Here is a 5,117-nt window from a genome sequence, read left to right as displayed (position 1 = left end):
AAGTAATGATGCCGGCGCTTTAATAACGGCTTGATTCCCCAGAAGGGTCACCCTGAAAATACATATTGTGTAAAGTATCTAATTATTACTACACAAAATTAAGAGTGACCTCTGATCATGAACCGCTTTGTGTTTAATTTCACTGAGTATTGTGAGTTTACTATGATATTTGCGGTAACCAATCAACACAACGTAACAAAGCGAAAGTTCTTTGGTATCAATAAACATCATCATCATTAACGTTAGCCACCGCACATTTTCTAATTCAAATTGACAGGAAGAAAAAGATAATTCATCGATTGGTTTGTTGTTTATTACGTCCTATTAACAACCATGGCCAATTATGGAACACGATGTTTGCGTGTGCACGTATGTCTATTTTGGGAGACTATGTTATGTTGATGTTGTTTCTTTACAATTGTAGAAACTCATGTCCATTTCATTGTGCTATCACATTTAATCAGTGTGTTTGTTTGTTTGATTGATTAACGTCCTATTAACAGCTTGGGTCTTGTAAGGACGGCCTCCCATGTATGCATTGAGTTGCGCATATGTGTGCGAGGTGTGTGTTTTGGGAGACTGCGGTATATTCGTGTTTTGTCTTCTTGTGTAATGGAGCTGATGCCCTTTTTATAGTGCTATATCACTTAAGCATGCCGCCGAAGACACCAAGCAACACACCCCACCCGGTCACATTATACTGAAAACGGGCGAACCAGTCGTCCAATCCCGTTATGCTGGCCGCTAAGCAGGAGCAGAAACTACCACTTTTATAGACTGTGGTGTGTCTCTCGGTCAGATGATAGAACCAAGAGCCTACCTCACAAAGGCGAGCGCTCAACAGAAGGCCAAAAGTGAGGAAGAAAAAAGTTACTAAGGGAGAAGAGAAAATATAGGATCCTTACTTTAGTTGCCTTAGGATAATGCAATCGCGGTAGCAGGTATACTTTTAACGCTCTACTTGCAATTCATCGATTGTAGCTTCCCAGCTGATAAGGTCATTTATTCCCTCTATGTCAGTTACGCTTTGTGAATGGGTTTTCAGTGGTGGACACTAACTATTTTGAAGTGGTAGCCCTATATTTTTTTCTGGTAGGCCTGTTGGATAATTGGTAGCCCTAAAATATCGCAAACACCTCTAAGCAATGGATCGAGATTAACTAGAAATTGTGTCTGAGGGCATGCATATGGGTAATTGTTGACATAATGAAACAGTACAATAATTGGAGGTTTCACTTTGGTTCTTATTTAATTTCAACAAATCATATCTAAAAACATTCTGTAAGCTCGGTGCGGCAGAGCAATCAAATCTTTTCTGGAAAGTTCTGCTTCTTCATCCTCATCATCCGATGCATCATAATTTTCTGTTTCACCCTTAACCAAGGCATCAAGGTCTTCTACTGGAACAACATTGTCATCCTCGATACTGTCATCCATCATCATGCCATCATCTGGAATAACTGCATCACCATGAATCTCTGCAGAGAGGACTCATGATCACTTGTATCTGTTTCCCTTGGCAGGTAGCATTTCTGGAATTGGATGCATAACATTCAGAAGTTAGGTTCTAGTAATGAAGCAATATACAACTTGAAAAAAAGTTTAGTTTTCAAAAATAGTACTTTTTTCATTTAATATCATACCTTCAACTCATCTTTGTAAAAAGGGCGCCTTGCTCTCTGACCTGATCCATACTACAGCTCCACACAAGGAAGTGGATCAAACTTGCCTACCTCTAGAAGTTCCAGGGTGGCCATCATGAGATCACTGAGGTTCTGCTCCCCCAAACGAGACCTCCAATCGCTCTTGACCATTTTCATGCTAAACGAAACCAAAGGAAAATTTATAAATCATAAATCAAAGTGTTTATCTAATAAGCAATAAGAAATGTCAAATGATGAATTTTACATTACATCCTTTTTAAAATACTTACCAAGAGAATCCTCTCTCTGCTTCAACAGATGATCCAGGTTGTGTCAACAGGAAATTAAGCAATAGAAAGAGATTTGGGAAGGATTCTCTGAATGTTCCTTCCAGTGAAGTCAGGTCTGTTACAGTGTGTTTCCTAGAACAAAACAAATATTTGATGTCAAGAAGTAATAGGAATAATAATAGTAACAGGTTAGATGTATGACAATGTTTGGATTTCAAAATTTTGCGAATATAAACAGTTAATCACCTTGTTGTCAAAGTAGTTTTCAATCTTGTCCACTCAGTCTCTATAGCCTCAACATCCATATTTGGACAGGATTCTCTTAGGGCTGGGCCAGAAATGTTGACTGCTACACAGACATGTTCATCCCCATTCTCTTGAAGGGAAGAAAATGAAATAGAATATTTAAAAAAATCACTAATCTCTCCAGTCTGGACCTGTCTCATTTTTACTCTTATTTTACAGTCAGAAATACAATTGTAACCAGTTGAAAAAGTCAATTATTGTCTAACCTCCAAAGTGATCTGATCTAATTTGTCAGCAGAACAATACTGAATGATCATAAAACACTACTACACTTTTTCACATTTCAAAAAGATTACTGTTTGATTCTGTATTACACATGCACATCTAAGTATTGGTGAAATACCATATGACAACTACAATGTAGGTTATTTTTGTTAGCATTTTTACCTATATCTGTACTGAAAACTTTGGGCCATTTATCCACACAAAGAATTGAGGATACTCTGAATAGGGCAGAGTCGCCTCCAAATCTCACAGTTAATTTGTCGATAATGGAGTCCAAAAGTCTAATCCTTGTGCTACCAAGACTTGAAAACTCGTTAAATTCAGTAGACTCTGTTAGTGTTCGTAGAAATGGGCCATCACTGTCAATGTTAACATGCAATTCTATTAGATGTAGTTTTATTAGAAAGCCAACACCACATATTAGGAAAGCAAACAAAGCACAAAGAAATGCTTAAAGATGCTCCACCGCCGACAGAGCATAAATGATATTAATCACTTGAACAATAATTGGTGTTTAATCGTGTATATATATGTTTGATTAACACAAAAAATAATATAAATTATTTGTTTTGCCCTTAGTGCATGCGCAATCAGTACTTAATTTCATATAGGATATAGTGCAACGGAATTTTTTCGGGATGCAATTAATTATTTTTTGTAACTTTTACTTGAAGTAAAATTAGAAGCTCAAACTTTTCAATGGTGGCAATGGTGTAAAGTAGGTAACTTTTGTAACTGAAGAAAAATACTAAATCGTCTGCTCGTGTTTTTGATAGTGAAAAAATATCATGTGTCAGCGGTGGAGCATCTTTAAGTAAGCAAGGTCTAATCTACAGTGACATTATGTGCATATGAGGAAGGTAAAAAAAAGAATTTATTAAATTACATTTACATGCGTGCACTTTTGGTTCAAGATAAAGTACTGCTACTGTATTCTGATTTAGTAAAGTACCTTGTCTTATACTTCTGTAAAATCTGTTTGACGCTTTCCAACTCTGAGTAGATGTCTGCCAAGGTGCAAGTGTTATTCTGGATTGTCACAGACACATGACTCAATGCCTTGACTACATCTAACATAAGATGCAGCCAAAACCTTGAGGACTTATCTTTGAGAACTTTCAAGAAATTCCGCGCCTTCGCACTCGCTTCTTTCCTTGGTTCTTGTTGAATCTGTGTAAAACAAATTCTTTAATTATGATAGGGCAAATCAGATAAATAAATAATGTTTTAATGAAAACATATATAACCTGTCTCTGTATGAAAACTGGGAAATCTTGATAAAAAATGGATGTAACTGACAAGATTTTAGAAGGCATGGGAATTACCTGCTCAAGGTGAAGTATGATTACATCTGCACCATCAAAAACAGTCTTGATTGCTCGCTGAGTGTGTGGCAGCCATCGAGTCCCCCCAGGTCTGGATGGCACTTTCACCGACTTTTTCAAACTCTCCGCCGCAATGTTTAGGTTAGACCTGTGCAGAGGACTGTACCGGAGAATATCAGTTTACAAAAGTAAAGAAAACATTAAATTTGAGCTTCTTTGCATTATAATCAGAATGAGAAACTCATGTCAACCTCTCTGGTATTTTTTAAATGGATGTTGGTCTAAGTTTTAAAATGTTTAAATATGCTTATTAAATCTGGACTTTAAAAAATATTTGTATTCTTCTGCATCTTCACTCCTGCCCAGACTTACTTGTAGAACAAGTACAGATTTGTCAACAGCAATTTACATTTTTGATGTATAGATATCCCCTTCACTGCGTCTTTGTATGCCAGTTCTAGTTTGAAAAAAAGTTTAAACAAATTTAAAATAAATAGTCATATTAAATCTACCTGGTATTGTTACCATACATCAAACGTAGGCCAAACATTACATATGAAGTAATAAAAAGACGTCACAACTAAACCTTTGCATTGAATAAAGTATAAAAAGGGTACTTTTAGTTAATTAACCAAAATCAAAAACTAACCTGTGAGCTGAGCAGTGAATGCCTTTGAGAAATGGTCTGTTGGTGAGCTGCCATTCGTTTTACTACACCCGACTTGTTGCCGAACATTACAGAGCCACCATCTGGGCCCATAGCCACAATTTTTTGCTTTCCCAACATGTTTCACACCAACAAAAAAGTTTTCACCTGATAGAAAAAGAAAGAACAATAGTTATGAATTCGAAGGGAAAACTACTTCATAAAGATATAAATGCTTATGAAGCATATTTATAAATCACAATTAAACTTTTATTATTAAATTGAAATATGCCGAGCTGTAATTAATAATTTACTCAAAGCGCAAAACATTAGAAATCAATTCAATCCCTCAGAATAAGTTTGTCATCCTTTATAACCCTCTCAAGAATTACTAGGAGACACAATACAAAAATTGTAAACTATTCCAATCAGATATGACCGGTATGTATACATGTAACTTACCTTGCATTTTAGAGAAGATCGCAGGTAAACAATCTCGGTTTCTTTTGACGAATAGTCTGTTTAACCATTAGAAATAATCGAGATGAATGGAACTTCTTCAACTCTGCTCTTTTGGTTGTCTCTCTCTCACTATCAGCGATTGATATTAAAAATTTCTGACAGTATTTGTCTGTTAGATATGTCTTTCCAATATCAGTTCCCTTAGCTACATCCAACTGGC

General features: G+C 36.1%; 1 pseudogene; it reads right to left on the bottom strand.

Moving 5' to 3' along the window:
* Nucleotides 1-761: 761 nt before the first annotated feature.
* LOC138322852 (uncharacterized) lies at nt 762-4,549 on the bottom strand (annotated as a pseudogene).
* Nucleotides 4,550-5,117: the final 568 nt, after the last annotated feature.

Source organism: Argopecten irradians, chromosome 5 (assembly GCF_041381155.1).
Source record: "Argopecten irradians isolate NY chromosome 5, Ai_NY, whole genome shotgun sequence".
NCBI lineage: Eukaryota > Metazoa > Mollusca > Bivalvia > Pectinida > Pectinidae > Argopecten > Argopecten irradians.
This window is presented reverse-complemented; position numbering and strand designations above follow the sequence as displayed.